The 26,928-nt window shown below is 43.1% G+C and overlaps 1 protein-coding gene across 1 annotated transcript in view; it reads left to right on the forward strand.

The window, feature by feature from the left end:
* Nucleotides 1-3,779: 3,779 nt before the first annotated feature.
* VSNL1 (visinin like 1) overlaps nucleotides 3,780-26,928 on the forward strand; it is a 188,665-nt gene continuing 165,516 nt past the window's right edge. The window contains exon 1 of the mRNA XM_069728120.1: nucleotides 3,780-4,144. The gene's annotated coding sequence lies outside the window, so the exon portion shown is untranslated. The remainder of the gene's footprint in view (nucleotides 4,145-26,928) is intronic.

Here is a 26,928-nt window from a genome sequence, read left to right on the forward strand (position 1 = left end):
ATCCTATGCCTGTGCCTTCCGTTCCTTGGAGTCATATCGCTATGGACTTCATCACTGATCTACCTTGTTCCTCGAATTTCTCTGTCATCTTGGTTGTTGTAGATCGGTTCTCCAAGATGGCTCACTTCATCGCATTACCTGGTCTGCCTTCCGCTCCTGAGTTGGCAAAGATCTGTTTACACCAAGTCTTCCGTCTTCATGGTTTTCCTCATCATATCGTCTCAGACCGTGGAGTACAATTTACCTCACGTTTTTGGAGAGCTCTCTGCAGTCTATTAAAGGTTAACTTGGACTTTTCTTCCGCCTATCACCCTCAGTCCAACGGACAAGTGGAGCGAGTTAATCAAGTCCTGACTACATATCTGCGACATTTCTCCAATGCACACCAAGATGACTGGGTCTCTCTTCTCCCCTGGGCCGAATTCTCATATAACAATCTTCCCAGCGAGTCTTCCTCCAAAACCCCCTTTTTTGTAGTCTATGGTCAACATCCGAACATTCCTCTTCCTGTTTCTCTTTCCTCGGGGGTACCGGCAGCGGATTTCTTGTCCCGGGAATTCTCTACGATTTGGAGTGAGACCAAAGTGGCTCTTGAGAGAGCTAGCCTTAATATGAAAAAGTTTGCTGACAAAAGGCGTTTGGATGCTCCGCCATATTCTCCGGGTGATAAAGTTTGGCTTTCCTCTCGCTATATCAAGCTTAAAATTCCCTCTTGCAAACTGGGTCCCCGCTATATTGGTCCTTTTCCTATCTTGAGTCGCATTAATGATGTTTCTTATAAGTTGAAGTTGCCTGCCTCTTTACGCATTCCCAATGCCTTCCATGTGTCTCTTCTCAAGCCTGCAGTCTTTAATCGTTTTCACTCCGCTACCTCTTCCTCTCCTCAGCTCTGTACTTCTGATGGAATCTTTAATGTTAAAGACATTCTTGCCAAAAAGGTAGTTAGGGGTAAAACTTATTTTTTGATTGATTGGGAGGGATTTGGCCCTGAGGAAAGGTCCTGGGAGCCCTGAGAGAACATCAATGCTCCTCTTATCATGAAAAGATTCCTTTCTAGCCTTAAAAAGAGGGGGACTAAGGAGGGGGGTACTGTTACGTACGCTGCGCACGCTGCGCATACTTACCCGGCTTCTCCTGTCCCTCGGCGCACTCGCGATCCTGTCCAGCGCCGCTCTGCTTCCTCCTTCGCCGGCTCACGGCGTCCGGTGCCTCTGCGCATGCGCGGTCGCGTCTCCTCCATCGCAGAGCCTTCTGGGAGGTCGCGACCCGGTGGCTCCGCCCCAACATGGCGGCGCCCATCGGGTATTTCTTCCCGGCGTCTCCCTAGGTAAGACGCCTTTGCTTTGTAGGTGCACTGTCTGCCGTCAGTGTCCCTATGCCCTAGGCTCCCCTGCACGAGTGTCTTCTCTCAGCCCAGTATTTACTTTGTCTTAGTGTTCTGCCAGTCCGTGTTCCTGCTGTGTCCTGCCTGTCCGTGTTCCTGCTGTATCCTGCCAGTCCGTGTTCCTGCTGTATCCTGCCAGTCCGTGTTCCTGTTGTATACTGCCAGTCCGTGTTCCTGCTGTATCCTGCCAGTCCGTGTTCCTGCAGTATCCTGCCAGTCCGTGTTCCTGCTGAGTCCTGCCAGTCCGTGTTCCTGCTGTGTTCCGCCGTTCCGTGTTCCAGTCATTTTCAGTTAAGTCTTGTTTTCCTATTATTCCCTGCCATCCTTATAGCCTTTGGTTTCCTTCTTTATCTTGGGTCGCCCCTTTGGCTCTAGCTGTTGTGTCTCCATTCCCCCGAGGTCCTGCTCCTAACACTCCCTGTATAGGGGGTGATTCCATCTGGTCCGCTTGACCCCGGGGGCTCTAGAGTCACGACCCAGAGGGTCCTCTCTCGGATTTCTGCCCGAGTACTTACACCCGGCCTCCCGGTGTCCGTCCGGCCGTCTTCTCCCTGGGCGCCGCCATCTTGCACAATGGCGGGCGCATGCGCAGTGGGCCCGCCGAATCTGCCGGCCGGCAGATTCGTTCCAAAGTGCATTTTGATCACTGAGATAGGTTATATCTCAGTGATCAAAATAAAAAAATAGTAAATGACACCCCCCCCCCTTTGTCACCCCCATAGGTAGGGACAATAAAAAAATTAAGAATTTTTTTTTTTTCCCACCAAGGTTAGAATAGGGTTAGGGGTAGGGTTAGGGGTAGGGTTAGGGGTAGGGGTAGGGTTAGGGGTAGGATTAGGGGTAGGGTTAGGGGTAGGGGTAGGGGTAGGGTTAGGGGTAGGGGTAGGGTTAGGGTATTTTCAGCCATTTTAACCCTAAAAAACTTCCTAGAAAACACACAGACTCTGCATAGAAAACTGCATAAAAAAAAGGATCAAAAAACGCATCAAAAAACGCACCAAAAAAGCACAAAAAAAGGACCAAAAAAAGGACCTGCGTTTTCTGCCAAGAGCTGCGGTTTCAGTCCTGAAAAAAAAAGGATGGAAATCAGGAACGTGTGAACATACCCTTATAGTTGTTTTTCTTGCAGTGTTTTAGCAGTTTTTTTCCTGTGTTTAAGGCTACTTTCACACATCAGTTTTTTGCCGTCAGGCTCAATCCGGCGAATTTTGAAAAAAAAAAAACGGATCCTTCGCAAATTGTGGAAAACTGATGCGACGGATCCATTTTTTTTGCCGGATCCGACTAGCTAATCGGATCCTAAGGGGGAGAGAGAGAGACCAGAATGGGAACATAAACAATCGGGGCATGCTCAGTTAAAAAAAAAACTAAATCCGTCGCCGGATTCTGTCATTTGACAGATCCGGCGCCATAGGGTTCCATTCTAGCAAACGGCGGACGGTGACGGATCCGTCGCTGTCCATTTTTTTTCGACGGCCACAAAGTTACTATGTCTGTTTTCTCTGACCGCTGGAAAAACAATTTTTGACGGATCCGGTTAAAAACGGATGAAACGTGAGGCCATCCATCGCTAATACAAGTCTATGCGAAAAAAAACAGATCCGGTGGCAACTTTTGCTGGATCCGTTTTTTTTTTAAATTTGCTGGATTGTGACTGGCGGCAAAAAACTGATGTGTGAAAGCATCCCTTAGACATTTTTTTCCCTGCAGTGTTTTAGCAGGTTTTTCCTGAGGCGTTTTTTGAAGCCTCTCTGATTGGACAGCGTCTAATCCGGAGCTTTTTAAAAAAATAAAAAAAAAATCAGGAGCCACTTAAAAAAAAGTGACATCCCCTTTCTTTTTTTCCATTCAGGTAATTTTCAAAACCGTGTGAACCTCTCAGGCAATGTGCACACGTTGCAGATTTCTGTGCCGATTTTTCCTCTGCATTTTACCTGCGGATTACCTGTGGATTTCCAGCGTTGTGCGGATTCCACCTGCGGTTTTATGCCTGCGGATTCCTATTGAGGAGCAGGTGTAAAACGCTGCGGAATCCGCACAAAGACTTGAAATGCTGCGAAAAATAAACCGCAGTGTTTCCGTGCGGTATTTTCCGCAGCATGCGCACTGCGGATTTGGTTTTCCATAGGTTGACATGGTTCTGTAAAGTGGATGGAAAACTGCTGAGCGTCCAATCCACTGCGGAGCCGCAGTAAATCCGCAACATGTGCACATAGCCTTAGGCTATTTTTTTTGTTGTTTTGGAGAAGCAGATCAGCTCAAAAACAACTAAAAAAAAAATCCCTGAGAGGACTGGTGTCTAGATAATGGAAAGGTAATGTTTTGATTTTTTTTTTTTTTAGCCCTTGGGGGACCCCCTCCTCTATAAACATGATGGTGCACAATGTGTGGATTTAGTATTGAGCAGGTAACACAGAAGGCAGGACGTAAAGGTGGAGGGAGGACAGAATACAAGGAGTGGAGGAAAGTGTAGACAGAGGAGAGGAGGAGGAGGGAGGCTGCAGCCACCACCACCGCTGCTGCTGCTGCTCACCGCGCCTGCGCACTGCGGCTCCACGGAGCCTTGATTTTGCCGGGATTCCCAATTCTGCAGCACAGAGCGGAGCAAGCGCGGAGAGCAGGCGCCGAGCAGGAGGGAATTACCGCCAGCTACGGGCGAGCACGGCCGGCACCAGCCTCCTGACTGCCAGCTGCACCCCCTGCAAGCCCGGAGACCGGAGGGCTCTGACTGACAGTGTGTCCATCTGCATTGCTCCTTATGTAAGTGTCATTCATCACCCCCATCATCCTCCTCATCATCACCATCATCATCATCAGTGCATAGGCTGCTGCTGTATGGACTGCACATTGCAGATAGGAGGAGGGGAGCTGCCCCAGCATGGCTCTCTATGGGGAGAGCATCATATCCCCCAATGGTGGACATTGCATGGGGTGGCACTGGGTCCGCAGCCCCCAATGATCCCATTGTATGCACACGTCCGTACTCCGCCTCATCCCATCCGTACAGTATACGCGGTGTATGGCGGTGAGGCGGGCTCGTCCTGTAGCGGGGGGCACTGTGTCACCTGCAGGGAGTCCCGTAATGGGACCGTGTGTCCGCCTGCCCCGTATGTTCTGCGGGACGCACACGTATGTGACTAGCCAAGGTCATCGCCGTGTTAACCCTGCGTCTGACACACGGCTCATCCGCTTTCTTAACGTACGAATGGTGCATGTACGCACGTGCCTGGTGCCGCAACGCGAATGCCTTTTTTTAAAATTATTTTTCATGTACGTACTTGTGTTGTCAGATGACGGAACAATGGCTTTATAATCGTTGTCTGGAGATTATAACCGTATTATGTGGCTATTAATGATCCGGTAGGAAATAAAGGCTGCAGATGGCTATGTGGCATCGTAAACGGATACAGTAATAGATCTGCAACGCTAATGATGTGTACTATGTATGTCCTCTATAATCCAGCCCCAATTCTCTCTGTACACTGGACATATTTGGTGTGTGCTGTGAAGGGTTTTGTTAAAAAATCTAAAGGATTGCCCCTATCTGTCTATCTATCTCTATCTATCTATCTATCTATCTATCTATCTATCTATCTATCTATCTATCTATTCATGGGATAGATATAATATTAACTATATATCTATCTATGTATAGTCCAGTGTGATTTTTTTCAGCCCTATATACAGGGCATTTTGGTGTATACTGTGAAGGGGTTTTGGCCCCCTCCCCACATTCCCCCCCCATTAAAAAAAACCATAGAGGCTTGCACTCACCATCCATAGGGATCTGTGCTGCTTTACATCTATCTATCTATCTATCTATCTATCTATCTATCTATCTATCTATCTATCTATCTATCTAACATGTATGTCTTTCCATCATCTTTGGAAGTATTTTTCCTACTTATCTGGCAAAATCCCTAAATCGGCGCAATCTTCTTAGTCTGTAAATGAAGAATCCTTCCATAGTTCCGCCCAACGGTCACACACATTAGCCGTTCCATGTTTTTCTCTGTCTCGAAGGGCAGAGACGATGAAAATGACCTCTGGACAATGTTTAAGGTTATTTGTGAGAAAGACCTTGGTCTGTGTGTGTGGATTGGAGACGAGCTCCTGGCAGTCAGCTCAGTGGTGCCCCCTTTTCCCCCCCGTCCTCTGCAGGATGCTGGCGCTGCAGTGAGCCCCCCGCTCCGCTCTGCAGTCAGACTCTCCTCATGTGTGTGACATGTGTACCGTCCTCATGTCCTCCCGATACCATGCGTCTATCAGTGTCCCGTCCGTCGTGTCGAAGATTTCAACAGATGTAGCCGTGCCGAGTGGGTCCGTTTCTAAGCGGTCACGGAGATATTATCTGCGTCTGTACATACGAACGCAATACCTTACGGCGGAATTAACTCTGCTACATCGTGATAATAATAAAATAATAATAATTGTTGACTCGTGAGAAGGAAACGACGCGACGGTAATTTGCAATCATGACAAAGGGACGGAGCTGTACTTTCTACAGGAAGTATAATAGAGTCTAAGTGTAATTGCCAAATGCTGCAGTACATAAAGGCCACTCAGACGGATGACAAGTTTGGCAGCTGAGACCTCTTGTCGCAGAGCAGCGGCGGCACAAAGAGAAGAACGGGCGCTGTGTGTAGGGGATCCATGGCTGGGCTGTGTAAGAGGGGCCATCGCTCGCCCTCATTGCAGGGGGATTGTATTTGGGGCTGTAGACGAATGCAATATACCGTGGAGTCAGATATAGCAGAGCTGGATTTGTCAGATGTAGCAGAGCTTACTTTGTCATAGGTGCGTGTGATTTATTCTAGGAACTTGATCGGAATTAGAGTTATTACCAGAGCGGCTCCCTGCGGATAAACACATTCCGATCTGACCGATCTATCCCATTTTGTTGATCGTTGATTGCATCTTGGAGAGTCAGGCGTCCGTAATCACCATATGTCACGGAGGACGGCAATGATTTATGATACTTTATGTCAATAAGGATCGACAGCGTCGCAAGAGAAAAGAGGCGACTGATATTATGGAACAGTGGGGTGATTTTTTAATACCGTACATTTTAAGATAGGGATAATTTTTGGACACATTTTGAGATAAGGATAATTTTTGGATACATTTTGATATAAGGATATAAATATATACAGTGGGGCAAAAAAGTATTTAGTCAGTCAGCAATAGTGCAAGTTCCACCACTTAAAAAGATGAGAGGCGTCTGTAATTTACATCATAGGTAGACCTCAACTATGGGAGACAAACTGAGAAAAAAAAATCCAGAAAATCACATTGTCTGTTTTTTTAACATTTTATTTGCATATTATGGTGGAAAATAAGTATTTGGTCATTAACAAAATTTCATCTCAATACTTTGTAATATATCCTTTGTTGGCAATGACAGAGGTCAAACGTTTTCTGTAAGTCTTCACAAGGTTGCCACACACTGTTGTTGGTATGTTGGCCCATTCCTCCATGCAGATCTCCTCTAGAGCAGTGATGTTTTTGGCTTTTCGCTTGGCAACACGGACTTTCAACTCCCTCCAAAGGTTTTCTATAGGGTTGAGATCTGGAGACTGGCTAGGCCACTCCAGGACCTTGAAATGCTTCTTACGAAGCCACTCCTTCGTTGCCCTGGCAGTGTGCTTTGGATCATTGTCATGTTGAAAGACCCAGCCACGTTTCAGCTTCAATGCCCTTGCTGATGGAAGGAGGTTTGCACTCAAAATCTCACGATACATGGCCCCATTCATTCTTTCATGTACCTGGATCAGTCGTCCTGGCCCCTTTGCAGACAAACAGCCCCAAAGCATGATGTTTCCACCACCATGCTTTACAGTAGGTATGGTGTTTGATGGATGCAACTCAGTATTCTTTTTCCTCCAAACACGACAAGTTGTGTTTCTACCAAACAGTTCCAGTTTGGTTTCATCAGACCATAGAATATTCTCCCAAAACTCCTCTGGATCATCCAAATGTTCTCTAGCAAACTTCAGACGGGCCCGGACATGTACTGGCTTAAGCAGTGGGACACGTCTGGCACTGCAGGATCTGAGTCCATGGTGGCGTAGTGTGTTACTTATGGTAGGCCTTGTTACATTGGTCCCAGCTCTCTGCAGTTCATTCACTAGGTCCCCCCGCGTGGTTCTGGGATTTTTGCTCACCGTTCTTGTGATCATTCTGACCCCACGGGGTGGGATTTTGCGTGGAGCCCCAGATCGAGGGAGATTATCAGTGGTCTTGTATGTCTTCCATTTTCTAATTATTGCTCCCACTGTTGATTTCTTCACTCCAAGCTGGTTGGCTATTGCAGATTCAGTCTTCCCAGCCTGGTGCAGGGCTACAATTTTGTTTCTGGTGTCCTTTGACAGCTCTTTGGTCTTCACCATAGTGGAGTTTGGAGTCAGACTGTTTGAGGGTGTGCACAGGTGTCTTTTTATACTGATAACAAGTTTAAACAGGTGCCATTACTACAGGTAATGAGTGGAGGAAATAGGAGACTCTTAAAGAAGAAGTTACAGGTCTGTGAGAGCCAGAAATCTTGATTGTTTGTTTCTGACCAAATACTTATTTTCCACCATAATATGCAAATAAAATGTTAAAAAAACAGACAATGTGATTTCTGGATTTTTTTTTCTCAGTTTGTCTCCCATAGTTGATGTTTACCTATGATGTAAATTACAGACGCCTCTCATCTTTTTAAGTGGTGGAACTTGCACTATTGCTGACTGACTAAATACTTTTTTGCCCCACTGTATATTTGTACATTAATTAATTAATTCATTGATTGTATATCTGATAAACCAATATGGTGGTCACATAGTCGGCCATCTCCTTCGTCCCCCGAGTAGTGGTGTGATATGTCCACTATGACCCGGTTCACATTTTGTGTGTTCGGTGCAGATTTCGAAACTGAAATCCTTATCATTTCTGTATCTAAAATCCGCATGCATTTTCCGCATTTATGTGCTTTGTCCGACTTTTTCCCTAAAACTCATCAAAATAAAATAAAAAAATGCGGGTTACCATTGAAATGAAAGAGTAAAATCCGCACCGAAAAAAAGATACGGTACTTTTTATCACAGCAGAAGTAGACGGGTCACTGCGGGTTTAAATAATGCAACAAAGGCTTATTCCCGTGCAGAATCCGCACCAAAAAAGCGAGGCATGTGGACGAGAGTAACCTTAAAAATCATCCACTTGGCTAATACTGTAGGTGGGAAAAATCCGTACCAAATCCGCAAAAAGGAAACCCAGCCTCCGTATTTTACATCAGTATTGGACATGCTTGTGTGCTAATAGTATTACTGAAGATACTCTATGTCCAAGTCCCCGTGGCTGCATGTCTCGTGGCTGTTCAACATCGGCAACAAATGCAGGGATTCCCTGTTTGTTAGGCAATCCCTGCATGTGTTACGTCTGTCGAACAGGTGCGAGACATGCAGCCGCGGGGACTTGAACCTATTTTTCGAGCCTGCCGAAGTCACTCGGTTAGCACACGAGCATGCTCAGATAACACCATACCCAAGTATGCTCCCTCATCACTACTCATCATTAATCAGTATTTGTATGCCAAGATCAGGAGTGGCACAATTAGATGAAAAGTATAATATATACTTGCAATACATGAGTCCCATTTTGGCTGTGCAGGACCTTTATCGGGCCTTTATCAGACCTTTATCGGACCTTTATCAGGCCATCTCTTTTTTTATTATAACTTGATAAAGGCCCTTTGTGGCCGAAACGTTGTGATTTTTAAGCACAAATAAAGTTACCAAAAGGAGGACGTCTGGTTCCTGGATTTCTCTGAAAAGTACAATAGAAGCATGTCACCACTTCTGCATTTTTCACCCACTCCAAATACTGTTGTAAAATACTGAACGTGTGAACGTGGCCTTTGTCTACTCTTTCAGAGATAAATTACACTTCTTGCATTTTTTTTAGGCAAATTTGCCTTTCTAAACTCCAGAAATGCCGGTTGACAACCCTGAAGGTCGTGTGACGATAGCTGTGTTTGTTGTCAGACAACTATTAAAGGGATACTTTTGCAATTAAAGAAAATTAATTGTATAATAAAAAGTTTGATGATTTTTTTAATATACTTCTTAGGCCGGTTTCACACGTCAGTGGCTCCGGTAGTGGGCAACCATTTTAAAGCCCGTTGATAGTTGAGGATCCTTTTGTAAGTTTTGCACTGGGATCTTATAGATATTCTGTATATATGGATTTGCCATAGACGTATCATACAGGAAAATACATTCAGGCCGGTTTCACACGTCAGTGGCTCCGGTACGTGAGGTGACAGTTTCCTCACATACCGGAGACACTGACGCACGTAGACACATTTAAATCAATGAGTCTCTGCACATGTCAGCGTGTTTTCACAGACCGTGTATCCGTTTGAAAAACACGGAGACATGTCAGTGTTTGTGGGAGCGCACGGATCACACGGACCCATTAAAGTCAATGGGTTCGTGTAAAACACGTACCGCACACGGATGCTGTCCGTGTGCAGTCCGTGTGCCGTGCAGGAGACAGCGCTACTGTAAGCGCTGTCCACCCTGCGTGCGGTGCTGAAGCCGGTATTCATCCCTTCTTCCCAGCAGTGTTCGCTGGAGACCCAGCTCCAGCGATGTCTCCTCTCAGCGGCTGCAGCCTGTGCTGTGTGAGCGGTCACGTGGTCCCACTCATTACAGTGAGGAATATGCGCATATTCCTCACTGTAATGAGCGGGACCACGTGACCGCTCACACAGGGCCTCCTGCCGGCGCTGGGAGGAGATATCGCTGGAGCTGGGTGTCGGTGAGTATTTCCTGGCAGGCGGGGGGGGGGGCGCACAGGGGATGGGAGGCGGGAGGGGACGCACAAACTATATTTTTAAGGGGAAAGAAAAAAAAAAGATTATTCATTCCTTCTCTCCAGCAAACGCTGCTGGGAAGAAGGGATGAATACCGGCTTCAGCACCGCACGCAGGGGACAGCGCTTAACTGTAGCGCTGTCTCCTGTACAGTCCGTGTGGTCCTCAGTCGGCACACGGGCGGCACATGGCTGCCGCACGTGTACCACACTGATGTGCCACGTGAGCACACGGACACGGATAATTCCGGTACCGATTTTTCCGGAATTATCTGGACGTGTGGGACAGGCCTAAAGGGGTGTTTATCAGCTGTAAATAGTAAGTTATCTAACTCATGTAATTCTACTAAATCTGGTAACCCTTTTCCTGCTCCCACACTCTTGGCTTTTGATCCTAAGCTCGACACAGGACATCATTTCTTATGCCAGCAAGTGACCAGATAAAAGGGACAAGTTAACTGGTAATGTTAGTCGCTAAGCCAGCCCCCTTCTCATCACAACTGATGCGAAGACTGAGAAGGGGGCGGACTGCCATCAAACCACTGATTTTCTTTTTAAAATGAATTTATTTATTTTCCCTTACGGAAGCAAATTATGAAGGTTTCTATTGAAAACCAGTGAACAGAGGTATTGAAAATCGAAGAATGGAAAATTGTATAACTTTTCACTATACTAACACTGACCTTGAAACAGAACCAAATAGTTATTTTACCATCTTGGCATAGTAGAGCTCTTTATATTAAGTGACTTACTGGTGACAGTGACATTTCCATGCAGTGCTGCACACTCCTCCCAGCTGTGCTCATCCTGTTCTCCTTGTTCATGAGTAGATTACAGACAGGATTACACTGACAGCACAATTGGTGATGATCACAGCTCGCCTTCTCCTCCTCCTCCCTGTACAGTGACCTCTGCACAGATCTTAGAGCATGCCCACAACGCTCTCCAATAGGCTATCTCCAACTATCTGTAAAAAAAAAAATATATATATATATATGCAATCTGAAAATATATTATAAAAAATATATATATGTAATTTTTTTTTCTTTTATAGGGAGACAGCCATATCAGTAGTTGTAAAATGTAAAAATGTACAGTCAAGATCAAAAGAAATCTTGGTGACATATTATTTAAAAATTTCAAATTAAAAATTAAAAACATTGTGATGATTTTTGTGATCTAACCGAATAACCCTTTACGAATATGAACGAAGCCTCGATCTCTCCAATAAATGAAGCTTTTTGGTAAATGCTTGACAGATTTTCATTGAAAAGTTGTGTAATTCCGTCGTTTTGTGCTGCAGATAAGTGACAGCCTGACAATGGTGAAGGATGGAGGTTTATTATAGCAGTAGACATCGTGAATTAGACGGCGCTTTCCTAGTTTTCCATTTAAAAAAAACCTGCAGCGCAAATATTTTACTTGCAGTGGGCCTAAAACATTAAGAAAATGAGTAGAATTCTATCGGCATTTTCGGCCTCCAAATACTACATAGAAAGATAAACGATTTGTTTTTTTGGAACTTTATATAAAAGTGTGGTAGATCAAATCCTATCCCCTACACTGTGTGCCGCAAAAAAAAAAAACCCTGTGCGGTCCGTGCTGACTGTCCAGTTGGACAGTTTTGGTACATGGATCCAGAGCGAAGGGGACCACAGCCACATGGTCAGTATTAGGCTATGTTCACACAATGAGCTTTTGGTGAGTTTTTGATGTTGCTGATTTTCTGCACTAGATTACTAGCGTTTTTTTTTTTTTTTCTAAATTATGCATTGTAAAAAAAATCTCAACAAAAACTTATTGTGGGAACATTAGCCTTAATAATAAAGTGGGGCCCATGATGTGTAAAGTCCAGGGGCCTACATCACATAAAAGATCTAGAAATGGCGCTCCCGGTGGAGCTATATGAGGCAGCATTGGAGAAGTATAGTGTCACTGCGGCTGGCCGGGATCATGAGTTAGCAGTGCTCTACAGAGATCCCGGCCAGCGTTAGAGCAGGATTTACAAGCTCAATAGGAAAGAGCTTGTAAATGCTCATATTTGGCCACCGCTGCTGGGAAACAGCAGTAGCCGGGTCACCTGGGCTACAATTTGTAACCAGTTATATAACAATGACTGGTATAAATGAAGGAAAAGAATTTCAAGAACAAATACCGTAAGTTGTTTGTGGCCAAAACATTAGCATAACCCTTTCAGGCAAAATATAATGAAATATACACAAAAATCAATTTATGTACATTTTTTTCACCATTTATAGTTTCAAATGTACTGCAAACATTAAAGATGTATTCCCCCCAAAAAAAACAAAAAAATACATTCCGACCAAAAATGCCTCAGTGTAGGCATGAAACTCTACCAAGTGGAAGAACCAGGTTCCTGAGACTCTTGCTGTACAATACAAGGTTGCCACCAATGGTAGAAGAAGCCGGAGAGAGGTTTATTGGGTTCTTTGGCCTTTTCCATAACCCCAATGGACTTCATTCCCAAGGTCGGCACCCCCTTTGGCATCTTCTATTTCACGAGGTCACTGACTTGTGGTGTAAAATCTGGACGAAGGAACTTCAGATCGATATTCTATTGGTATGTTACGAATGTCTTTGGTTAGACTACCCCCTGAAAAGGGTTGTGCTGTGGACACCCCAGGTCTGTGTCTTACTAGGATATAACGATTGATAACGGTGGGTCCCGGGGACCCCTTTATAAGCTCAAGCAGGCTCATGAAAGTATGATTGTGTCTGAAATTATAAGGTTCATTCCAGCTAATTGGGAGAACCTTTAAAGAACCTGCCGGGATGATTTTACTCTTGAATCTAGTATATCTGCTTAGATCTTAGTACAACAATAAGAATGACAGACATCTGTCGTGCAGAAATCCAATGTGTCAGTGCTGAGAAATCAAGTTTTGAAGCCACATGCAAATTAGTCTAGAAGTGCACTGGGGGGCGTATCTGTGCACTTTGATTGACACTCCCCAGTGCACTTCCAGGTTAATTTGGATGAGCCTTCAATGCTTCATTTCTCAGCTCTGGTACATCGGATTACTACAAAACTGGTATCATTTTTATTGTCTTAACCCATACAACCGTAAACCGTCCTGACAAAATCCTTTTAATTTTTTCTCCCTCCTCCGATATTTTTAAAAATATTTGTTATTTTTCTACAAGTATTAGGTTTTATTTTTATAGGGATCTTTGGATTTTTATGTATTCTATGTTTCCTCACACATCCACTTACAGGTGACCTTTTATCTACCAAGCTTCCTACCAGTACCAGGTGACCTCTTGATCTATTTGTATTGACATTGACAGAAAACAGGACAAAGGTTTTAAGATGAGCAAATAGGGTTACCATCACTCTATGGACACAATTCAAAAGCCAAGTTGCCATTTTGGGATTAGTGCTCTTAATCCATCCGGTATTTTGTTTAGCTTTTGCAATATTGTTCCCGCATTAGGTGATCATTTTTTACTTTTGACCGGTTTTGTGTTTTCGTTTGGTGGGAACAAGGTCATGGTTTGTTGTCAAGCTTTGGTCTCCTGGGAGGATGTCTAGCATCAGTAGGCACGAATAATATCTCTCTTGTATGGATAACCTAGATTTAGGTAGGCCGTGGCACATGCCAGTGTTTTTACAAAAACTTAGGAGATTTTCCTCTTTGTAGGCCAAGGTCTAAATATTATTCATATCAACACGTCACGGAAAGATGGTGTTCATTCCATTTTAGGCTTTGTGTGCCCTTGAGTGGTGTTTTGGTCTGGGTTTCCTGATTCTGATGTCTAAGGAACGTTGTCTTTTTTAAAGACTGAGTTGAAGTTATCAACAATGAGACAGACATTTTCTCCAGGGTGGATGATGTAAATTCTTACCAGAGGGCTAAAGAGACAACTGCTCAGTGGTTCGAACACCCCAGAGACCTTCACCTTTAAAGGACCTACCATATCAGAATGTCCTAGATGTGGCAAAATGTTTACGTCATAGGGTTTGTAGGCACGTTGAGTATTTCCAGTAGATTTTTCTGCAGCCAAAAATTAGTGTTGGCAAGAAAAACGCTGCGTAAAATTTGCACAATTTTGATGCTTTTTTATGCATTTTTGTGTTTTTACACCATTCATTTGATTCGGTACTTACCCCAGCACCTCGAGTAACGAGCACTTGCGCTTATCACTAGTGGCCACACAAAGTCGATAAGTGTCTGCCAATTTCAATGGTATTGACTGTTCATCTGTTGTGTGAAAGAGTGGTGGGACATGTCGGATTTCAACATGTCGAATTCTTTGTTTCCCCAGGAGAAAATTTTTATATCTCTACTAAAAAAAACAGGTGTGTTCTGCATAGTCAAGCTTGCTTGGTAATGACAGATTGCCTAAGAAACAGGCAATCCCTGTGTGTGTTGCGGCTGTCGAAGAGACATGCAGCCGCGGGGACTCGATCATATTATTTGAGCACGCCGAAGTCACTCCGTTAGTACCCGAGCATGCTCGCTCATCACTAATAATAAGCACGAGTGCTGTCTGATTTTTATTTTATTTTTTTCCTGGATCCATAGACAAATTTTCTCTGAGCCTCAGATCAATATCAGACAAGTCTCCGAGATTTTGTGCGGATCACTCTTTCTGCAAAAATCAGTGTGAACAGTCCCTTAGACTGTAATAGGTGCAAATTCTATATGTTAAAATCACAGACAGAACACGTACGAGAAAAACTGACGTGTGAATGATCCCTTACTCATATGGCACAGACCGGTGTTTAGCGGCAATGGTCACTTAAATGATGCACGTAAAGTTATCTTTGCTCAAGTAAGACTATGTTCACATTGTAGCCGGCGCTGGTCATTGACTGACATCTCTCCTTATGGAGAGTAACATGCCTGGCATGCCAATGTAAGGAGACTTATGGGCCATGCAATGTTCTTTCTGGGAAATTAAATATGCAAATTTCCGTTTCATAGAGGAAAAGGTCTTGAACTCTAGTGTCACCTATTGGAAGTAACACTCCTAAAAGTGAATATCAACACTTTAACGAGCCTTGCGATATGACTTAGATTAACAGCCAAACCAAATTGCTTCTTCCTCTCTATAGAGGCAATTTGTATTTAATTTCCCATAGTAGCATTGCATGGGCCTATAGGTCTCCTTACACTGGCATGTCACTCATGTCAGAAATAAGAGAAAACCACTGGAAGTAAAAGTCTAGATTTGCACACTTAATAAACGAGGTTTGTGCCACCGAGGAAAAAAACTAGATAATGTTCATATAGTAACCTCGGGCACACATTAAGTAGAGAAGTCAGGTTGCAATTGAAAAAAAGGTTTATTTCATCAAATTCAAATCTGAGATTTCACAGCCAAGGATAAACAGAAGAGAATTTTTTAGCAAAAGCGAACATCCCAACGTTTCGGCTTAATTAACCTTTATCAAGGGTGCATTCTGCACAGTTGAAGACACGAACATGAGGCTTGTCCCACTCACCTGGGATAAGTTTTGTCTGAGCAACGAGAGAGAAACTGGAGATTGTTTGTTCCAGCTCAGATGGAACATGACTACCAATGTCAATCAACTGCTGATTGGCTGCAGTGGTCACTAAAGCAAAGAGACCGGTGGGTAACACAGACAACTGTACTGCGTAGTGTTTTTTTTTTTATCTTAGCATGGCCCATTTTTAAAAAAGTTGGTCCGATTCTACCCCTTTTATAAGTATTTTATTTTATTATAGCATTTTTTTCTGAGCATTTAGGACATACTGTAAATTCAAAGCAGAAAACCCTCACTACGTCCTAAATTGGGTAACGACATCTAGTTGACCTTGTCACGCTACAACATAAACTGTTCAAGATAGTCTTCTGCAAAAACTTTGGAGTTGCATTAATTATCTTTTTAGAGTCTAGGATTCTTTTTTACTCAAATATGTCTGTATTAAAGGACTCTTGCAGAATGTATTTTTGGTCCGAGTGTAAAACATCGGTTTGCGCTCTGACCAATGTTATGGGTTGTGCACGTCAGATTTGACCAAGTCTGTTCGAGGAAAAAAAAAATCACAGCATGCAGGATTTACATTTGTAAATTGGATCGCACTCAGCCATGAAAGTCTATGGGTTCATCAAAAAATATCACAACTCACTTAGATGACATCAGAGTACATCCAGTTTCCACAGACTGACAGAATGGAGAAGACGAAGACATTTTTTTCCTCCATCTTCTCATCCGAGAAAGTCAGATCAAACTCTGATCAGAGGGAGATTGGCATATTCGGCCTGATTCTGCTGGATGAGAGAATATTCGCTCAGCTGACCCCGGCCTTATTGTGCTTTGTGTAATGAGACCCTATGAGTTTACAAGTTAGCGGAGTAATCAAAAAATGTCTCTTTACAATCGGAGATATCTACGATAGGTCTCCCACCCGTCCAGAGTAATTATTGGCCCACTCTCCCTTCTGGTTGTGATCCAGAAAATTTTGGACCATGTGAGGGGTTGACCAGTTGTGATTCCAGTTGAAAGTGGTCTTTAAAGCTGGCGTCACACTAGTGAGTTTTACGGACGTATGAGAGGCGCAGAAAATACGCATTGCACACGGTACAATGATTCTCTATGGCCCAGCTCCTATCTGCCGTATTTTACGTATCCGTCTTGTACGGCCGTAGAAAATGGCAGCATGCTGCGTTTGTCAGCGTATTGTGCAAAAAATCCGCCAATGAAAGTCAATGGGGGCGAGAAAAATACGGATTACACACGGACCAGCAGTGTGACTTGCGAGAAATATGCAGCGGTGTTAGAGAGAAAAGCCGGCAATTCAGTGCGGTGTACAGTAAAATCACACTGACAGGTTAGAATAGAATAGCTAAAATAAATGTGTACACATAGAATAGGTATATATATATATATATATATATATATATATATATATATAATGTATGTATATATATATATATATACAGTGGGGCAAAAAAGTATTTAGTCAGTCAGCAATAGTGCAAGTTCCACCACTTAAAAAGACGAGAGGCGTCTGTAATTTACATCATAGGTAGACCTCAACTATGGGAGACAAACTGAGAAAAAAAAATCCAGAAAATCACATTGTCTGTTTTTTTTATAATTTTTTTTGCATATTATGGTGGAAAATAAGTATTTGGTCAGAACCAAACAATCAAGATTTCTGGCTCTCACAGACCTGTAACTTCTTCTTTAAGAGTCTCCTCTTTCCTCCACTCATTACCTGTAGTAATGGCACCTGTTTAAACTTGTTATCAATATAAAAAGACACCTGTGCACACCCTCAAACAGTCTGACTCCAAACTCCACTATGGTGAAGACCAAAGAGCTGTCAAAGGACACCAGAAACAAAATTGTAGCCCTGCACCAGGCTGGGAAGACTGAATCTGCAATAGCCAACCAGCTTGGAGTGAAGAAATCAACAGTGGGAGCAATAATTAGAAAATGGAAGACATACAAGACCACTGATAATCTCCCTCGATCTGGGGCTCCACGCAAAATCCCACCCCGTGGGGTCAGAATGATCACAAGAACGGTGAGCAAAAATCCCAGAACCACGCAGGGGGACCTAGTGAATGAACTGTAGAGAGCTGGGACCAATGTAACAAGGCCTACCATAAGTAACACACTACGCCACCATGGACTCAGATCCTGCAGTGCCAGACGTGTCCCACTGCTTAAGCCAGTACATGTCCGGGCCCGTCTGAAGTTTGCTAGAGAGCATTTGGATGATCCAGAGGAGTTTTGGGAGAATGTCCTATGGTCTGATGAAACCAAACTGGAACTGTTTGGTAGAAACACAACTTGTCGTGTTTGGAGGAAAAAGAATACTGAGTTGCATCCATCAAACACCATACCTACTGTAAAGCATGGTGGTGGAAACATCATGCTTTGGGGCTGTTTCTCTGCAAAGGGGCCAGGACGACTGATCCGGGTACATGAAAGAATGAATGGGGTCATGTATCGTGAGATTTTGAGTGCAAACCTCCTTCCATCAGCAAGGGCATTAAAGATGAAACGTGGCTGGGTCTTTCAACATGACAATGATCCAAAGCACACCGCCAGGGCAATGAAGGAGTGGCTTCGTAAGAAGCATTTCAAGGTCCTGGAGTGGCCTAGCCAGTCTCCAGATCTTAACCCTATAGAAAACCTTTGGAGGGAGTTGAAAGTCCGTGTTGCCAAGCGAAAAGCCAAAAACATCACTGCTCTAGAGGAGATCTGCATGGAGGAATGGACCAACATACCAACAACAGTGTGTGGCAACCTTGTGAAGACTTACAGAAAACGTTTGACCTCTGTCATTGCCAACAAAGGATATATTACAAAGTATTGAGATGAAATTTTGTTTCTGACCAAATACTTATTTTCCACCATAATATGCAAATAAAATTATAAAAAAACAGACAATGTGATTTTCTGGATTTTTTTTTTCTCAGTTTGTCTCCCATAGTTGAGGTCTACCTATGATGTAAATTACAGACGCCTCTCATCTTTTTAAGTGGTGGAACTTGCACTATTGCTGACTGACTAAATACTTTTTTGCCCCACTGTATATATATATATATATATATATATATATATATATATATATATATACACTGTATATATATATATATATATATACACTGTATATATATATATATACCTATTCTATGTTAGTGAGACACATATATATACTTACTGTATATGTATTTATATTTAATACAGCGCTAGATAGCTTAAAAGGCGGTAATTCAATTGCCGGCTTTTGCTATCTCCTTCCTAAACCCGACATGATATGAGACATGGTTTACATACAGTAAACCATCTCATATCCCTTATTTTTGTACATATTCCTCACTAATAATGTTCCAAGTGTCTGTGTGTAAAATTTGGGGGCTCTAGCTATTAAAACAAAGGATTAAATCACGAAATAAATTGGCGTGGGCTCCCACGAAATTTTCTCCGCCAGAGTGGGAAAGCCAGTGACTAAGGGCAGATATTAATAGCCTAGAGAGGGACCATGGTTATTGGCCCCCCCCCCGGCTAAAAACATCTGCCCCCCAGCCACCCCAGAAAAGGCACATCTGGAAGATGCGCCTATTCTGGCACTTGGCCACTCTCTTCTCATTCCCGTGTAGTGGTGGGATATGAGGTAATAAAGGGTTAATGTCACCTTGCTATTGTAAGGTGACATTAAGCCAGGTTAATAATGGAAAGGTGTCAATAAGACACCTATCCATTATTAATCCAATAGCATGAAATGGTTAATAAAACACACACACATTAGGAAAAAAGTATTTTATTGAAATAAATACACAGGGTGTTGGAATAGTTTATTATACTTTCAATCCAATTGAAGACCCTTGTCACCTGAAACAAAGTGAAAATAAAAAATCAACACTACGCTGTAAAGGGGTTAAATAATTTTACAAGCAGGAGCCTGCTAATGCAGCCGCCCCTGCCTGTAAAATCTGGGGAATGAATGGAAAGCAGGGGAACGTAGCTACCTAGACTTGCGGTGCTGCGCCCCCTGCTGGCATAACCTCAGATGAACTCGAGCGTGAGACAATATTCAGAAAAATTCCCACGCTCGAGTTCATCTGAGGATATGCCAGCAGGGGGCGCAGCACCGCAAGTCTAGTTAGCTACGTTCCCCTGCTTTCCAATCATTCCCCAGATTTTACAGGCAGGGGCGGCTGCATTAACAGGCTCCTGCTTGTAAAATTATTTAACCCCTTCAGATGGATTTACAGCGTGGGACAAGACTGAACAACGGAAAGTATGGGATATTGTTGATTTTTTATTTTCACTTTGTTTCAGGTGACAGGGGTCTTCAATTGGATTGAGAGTATAATAAACTACTCCAACACCCTGTGTTTTTATTTCAATAAAATTCTTTTTTCCTAATGTGTGTGTTTTATTAACCATTTCCTACTATTGGATTAATAATGGATAGGTGTCTTATTGACGCCTCTCCATTATTAACCTGGCCTAATGTCACCTTACAATAGCAAGGTGACATTAACCCTTTATTACCCCATACCCCACCGCTACTCGGGAGTGGGAAGAGAGTGGCTAAGTGCCAGAATAGGCGCATCTTCCAGATGTGCCTTTTCTGGGGTGGCTGGGGGCAGATGTTTTTAGCCAGGGGGGGGCCAATAACCATGGACCCTCTCCAGGCTATTAATATCGACCCTCAGTCACTGGCTTTCCCACTCTGGCGGAGAAAATTGCGCGGGAGCCCACGCCAATTTTTCCCGCCATTTAACCCTTTATTTTAATAGAGCCCCAAATTTTACACACAGGCACTTGGAACATTATTAGTGAGGAATATGTTCAAAAATAAGGGATATGAAATGGTTTACTGTGTGTAAAACATGTCTCATATCGTGTCGGGTTTAGGAAGGAGATAGCAAAAGCCGGCAATTGAATTACCGGCTTTTAAGCTATCTAGCGCTGTGTTAAATATATATATATATATATGTGTGTGTGTGTCTCACTGACATATATAGAGAGAGAGACTGTATATATGTTTTCATGAATATTTGAACCCATGAATCCATTGTATGTCCGTTTTGCAAGCCGGCGAGAAAATCTCACTGTACGGATGCCATACGGATTACATACGGAAGTTTACATGCGCAAAATACGCTGACACACCCTGCCTACGGATGACATACGGATCACTATTTTGGGAATATTTCTGCGTATAACGCATGTAAAATACGGACCGTATTTCCCTACGCTGAGTGTGACGCCGGCCTAATGGTTTGTTCTTTTGGTGCTGAACTGGCAAAATCCAGCTGACTGAATACTCGGTTGTGAGTCACGTCTCGGCAGTTCTCACGGTAAGCTAAGTTATCGCGAGAACTGCAGTGGACGCGGACTTCCGGCGGTGGGACAGGTAAGGCCTTATTTAAATTAGGAGACATGAGTAGTAAGCTGCGTTTATGCAGTTACTACGCATGTGACAAATGTCTATGTCAAATTTACGGTGCGGCGACGGAGCATCGCCGCATTGTAAACAGACATGCTGCGTTCTGGAAAGACACGCCGCACGTCCGTTTATGCCGCCTGCATCTTTTAACGCATAGTGGAGACGGGATTTCAGGAATTCCCCTCCGCTATGCTGTAACATCTGGACACTGCGTTTTTGACGCTGCGGATTTTCCTGACTGTGGAAACATACCCTTAGTGAATCCTGCATTGGGCAGGGGGTTGGACATGATGACCCTGGAGGTCCCTTCCAACATTCTATGATTCTATAATTCCCCAAAAGTGGTGACTTATGGGTCTGCTGAAAAGCATGCCAATAACTAAGGAACATGTCCACTCTTGTTGGCAATGTTGACCTGGTTAATGTTGAAACAAGTAAAAACTTGCACAACAATATTTCCGTTCCAGTAGTAAAGGGCTCTCTTTGTAATGAAAGGCCTCACTCCACACTCCAAGGAGCAGTGTACACAGTATCCAGGAGATTCAGGCATTATGTTCCTATCTTGATCCATGGTCATTATGTGTGATACAAGCCAGTCCTGCAGAAAAATAACACATAAAAAAAAAGAAATAAAGGCCACACTTTGCTACAAGCAGAACAACACATCATCAGTCATGCAGTACAAACGTATCACTGAGGGAGGAAAAACACAGATAAAATTCCATGACTATTTGTTTTGCTGGCATTTGGAGAAAATTTCCAACCAAAAGTGAAGATTCAGCTGGAGGGTAAAAAATGTCCAGTTCTCTGCATGAGAGCGCAGACAAGACACCATGGATACTTCATAGAATCAGAAACCTACAAATTGCCGGGCACACAATTTTATACAAAATTGTATAAATTGGGAGTCTGTTTATTCCGTCCATGTGGACTCCATTAGGAGAGGGCTTTACAGTTTGGAAAATTGAACAAATAGCTTTGGAGCAAATCTGTTGGGGGTTATCTCCGGTCACTAGGCTGGTTCTCATGATCGGCTGATTGTGAGAACGCTGCAGTGTAGGCGATCCCTGGAGAGTTATCGCTGGTGGTCATCTACAAGCTCTGCTGTGTCTGGATGTCAGGCACTCGTTATTAAATGGACTACGTCGGACACAGGGAGTATACTGTTGGTTTATTATTTTTTATTTTTTTCCAGGAGAACGAGGGTGTTGCAGGAATGAGCGTACAATAAACATGTCAAAACTGTGTGGTGTTTTATTTAATTAAAATACTTTATTCTGCATGTGTGCGTGTTTTATTAACCCTTTACTAACTATTTAGTAATTTAGGTATCTTATTGACGCCTCTTCATTACCAAGCTGGTTTAATGTCACCTTGCAAAGGTGACATTAATCCCTTATTACCCCATATGCCACCTCTACAGGGCAGTGGGAAGAGAGTATTTGTAGCAATGAGGCAAATCTATATATATATATATATATATCTATAGATCTATCTATCGTATATTGATGTATCTATCTATTATCTATCGATATATCTAACTATCTATAGATATATCTATAGATAGATATATCGATAGATATATCGATAGATAATAGTCTGTTTTTTGCTTATTGTCTGGGAGGCCATTTGACTGTTGGTCAGGGAAGTGTGCACGCAATAAGGTATTTGGTCTGGTGCTGTTCCTATTTTTTATATCTAGATAGATCTAACGATAGATAGATGATAGATAATAGGTACGATAGATAGATAATAGATAGATATATCGATAGATATATACGATAGATATATTTATCGTATCTATCTATATCTATTATCTATTTATCTATGTGTCTATTATCTATCTATAGATGTGTCTATCTGTGTAAACATTATTCTTCAATGGAGTATGTAAAAAAAAAAGAGGTTGGACAAGAAATGACATCACAATTCTTTTTTTTGTATGTCTTTATTTAGCTTACAAAAACACACAAATCTACATGAAAAAACGCATGTAGAAACGCATCAAAAACGCAGGTGACCTGCCAGTGACCTCAGGTGCAGATTTGGTTTAGATTTTACATGCGTCAAATCCTGAGCAAATCCTGATGCAATTCTGATGGTGGAAACATACCCTAAACCATCTCAGACCGATGTCTGTCCTGCCTCTATATGAAGACTTCCATTGAAGGAGAACTCACCACCTTTCGTGACAGCCTGTTCCAGTCATTGATCACCCTCACTGTCAAAGCGTTTTTTCTAATATCTAATCTGTGTCTTCTCCCTTTCTGTCATGATCCGGTCCAGGGTTTGTTTCTGATTATTCTCTCCCTGGGATTGTCATGCTGGGGTTAATCTTCCTTATTTGACTCGGCTTGTCCTCTGACCTGTTTGACTGTCTTGCGTCTCTGGCTTTCCTGCTCCCGATCGGCTCTGACTTCTTTGGCTTGTTTCTGACCACGTGTATTGCTGTGATCTCTGGTACTTTGTTCCCTCTCTGTTGCTGATCCGCTTTTTATGACTACTCTTTCGCCACCTAGTGGATTCTGCCTGCTGCTCTGTGATTTCACTGTGAGTGTACCTGTTTTCCTTCACCCGCACCCCCTGGTGGAGGCAGGGTGTTACTGCGCTGCAGCAGGCATTACATTTTCAGTTTCATTCCATTGCTCTACACTGACATCCCTTCAGATACTTGCAGACAGCTATTACCGTATATACTCGAGTATAAGCCGAGATTTTCAGCCCATTTTTTTTAGGCTGAAAGTAACCCTCTCGGCTTATACTCGAGTCATTGTCCCAGGGGGGTCGGGGGGGGGAGGGGGAGCAGCGACTGTGACATACTCACCTGCTCCTGGCGAGGTCCCTGCATCTCCGGTCTCCAGGCGCTGACAGCGTCTTCCAGCCTTGAGCGATGACATGATACCGCTCATTACAGTAATGAATATGGACCCGACTCCACTCCCATATGGGTGGAGCCAGCAATCACATATGGGGCAAATATCTGGAGCATCTTATGGGGCCGTAATCAGCGTTTGTGCAGCATTATATGGGGCAAATATTTCTATGGAGTATCTTATGGGGCCATAACCAACGTTTGTGCAGCACTATATGGGGCAAATATCTCTATGGAGCATTTTATGGGGCCATAATCAACGTTTGTGCAGCACTATATGGGGCAAATATCCTTATGGAGCATCTTATGGGGCCATAATCAACGTTTGTGCAGCACTATATGGGGCAGATATCTCTATGGAGCATCTTATGGGGCCATAATCAACGTTTGTGCAGCATTATATGGGGCAAATATCCTTATGGAGCATCTTATGGGGCCATAATCAACATTTGTGCAGCACTATATGGGGCAAATATCTTTATATGGCATCTTATGGGGCCATATTCAACGTTTCTGCAGCACTATATGGGGCAAATATCTCTATGGAGCATCTTATGGGAACATTATCAACGTTTGTGCAGCATTATATGGGGCACATATCTGTTGTGAATTCCGCTCTTGGGCTCCCTCCGGTGGTTGTAAGTGGCACTTTTGTGAGTTCTGCTCTTGGGCTCCCTCTTGTGGTTTCAAGTGGTATGGCTGCTCCTTGGAGTTAGCTGTCATCAGCTGCCTCCACTTATCTTCTCTTCTGCTCGGCTATTTAGGTCTGGCTGTTCCTTCAGCTAGTGCCACTTGTAAATGGTTTCTGGATGGATTCACAGCTCTTTGGATTTCCCTGTTTTCCTGACCAGTTCAGCAAAGCTAAGTTCTTACTTGCTCTGTTCTGTTCACAATTTGTGGACTTATCCGTTCTGTGCTTTCTTTGTTTATCCAGCGTTATCAGTATGAATTAATTCTGTCTTGCTGGAAGCTCTGGGAAGCAGATTTACCCTCCACACCTTTAGTCAGGTGTGGAGATTTTTAGTAAACTCTGCGTGGATTTTTGTAGTGTTTTATACTGACCGCACAGTATTCCATCCTGTCCTATCTATCAAGCTAGACTGGCCTCCTGTGCTCATCCTGGTTTCATTCTGTGTATGTCTTTTCCCTCTCCACTCACAGTCATTATTTGTGGGGGGCTAATCTATCCATTGGGGATTTTCTCTGAGGCAAGATAGTTTTCCTGCTTCTGTCTTTAGGGGTAGTTAGCTCTTAGGCTGTAACGAGATGCCTAGGGAGAGTTAGGAGCATTCCACGGCTGCTTCTAGTGTTGTGTTGAGCTTAGGGACTGCGGTCAGTACAGTTACCACTTCCTTCAGAGCTCGTTCCATGTTGCTCCTAGACCACCGCATCATAACACATATCTATATGGAGCATCTTATGGGGCCATAATCAACATTTGTGCAGCATTATATGGGGCAAATATCTCTATGGAGCATCTTAGGGGCCCTTATTAACCTTTTGTGCAGCATTATATGGGGCATATTTTAATATGGAGCATCTTATGGGGCCCATCATGAACTGTATGGAGCATTATATGAGGCTCCTGATTCAATATGGATATTCAAAAACACTTAACCTATTGATATCTCAATTAATTTTACTTTTATTGGTACCTATTTTTATTTTTAAAATTTACCGGTAGGTGCTGCATTTTCCACCCTAGGCTTATACTCGAGTCATTAAGTTTTCCCAGTTTTTTGTGGCAAAATTAGGGGGGTGGGCTTATACTCGGATCGGCTTATACTCGAGTATATACGGTAAGTCTCCTCTTAGTCTTTTTTGTAAGCTAAACATTCCCAGATCCTTTAACGTTCCTCATAGGACATAGTTTGCAGTCCGCTCACCATCCTGGTAGCTCTTCTCTGAATTTGCTCCAGTTTTTCAATGTATTTTGTAAAATGTGGTGCCCAGAACTGGACACAGTATTCCATATAGATTAATAAAGAGAAAAGATTGTGCACCTCTGCTGCTTGGTGCACAGTCTGGTTCCAGGTGAATCCCTCAGCTAAAACTTGCTTCAAGACCACTAGTCTTCAGGAACCGAGGAAAATATTACTGACTAATTAAATCTTTCTAAAGAGGAAAATTCCCATTAAAAGGCTATATATTGTTTTTCTGTTGAATTGTTAATTTTGGTGGGTGAAGTTCAGGAACTGTTAGGTTTTAGAAAAATTTAACTTTATTGTTACAATTCCAATATTACGTGACCTTAAAGACGAGCTTTCACCAAATTTTTTATGTTCAACTGGACACATGATGTAACAGCGACTTTTTTTTTTTATGCTTCTCCATTGCAGAAGAATTGGTATTCAAAGTATTTAGCACTTAATGAGTTAACACTCCCACTTACCAAAAAGTTATCAGATATTTTTCACTTGGGGATTGTACTTCTTCTCCCCAGCCTTCCCACAACAGAGAATTTATCTGAAAGGTGACGGTCATCTGTGCTCTAATCTCCCTGCACTATCTAATTATGCAGGAGGTTAGACCAGGAGATCAGAGCTCTATCCTTACATTTCACACTGAGACATTTAAGCCACGGTAGGATATCTTCTTTTCTCCTGTGTGTTTCTGCTTGCATATGATTGGGCAACTCGTACAGGTAGAAGAAGTACACGCCCCCAATGAAAAATATCTGGTAACGCCCACTTTGTACTTAATTAAAGTTAAATCATTAGGGGCCAAATACTTTCCTAATATCTCCACAACAGGGAGGCGAAATAAAGAACAAAACAAAACGCCGTTTTATTCCACTCTGCAGCCACTATGACATCATATGTCCAGTTCAACATGCAAAATTTGGAGAAAGGTCCTCTTTAAAATAAAACTGGGGTACAGAAAACTATCTTTGGTTGGCAGTAACATAT

This window comes from Ranitomeya imitator, chromosome 5, assembly GCF_032444005.1.
Source record: "Ranitomeya imitator isolate aRanImi1 chromosome 5, aRanImi1.pri, whole genome shotgun sequence".
Lineage (NCBI taxonomy): Eukaryota > Metazoa > Chordata > Amphibia > Anura > Dendrobatidae > Ranitomeya > Ranitomeya imitator.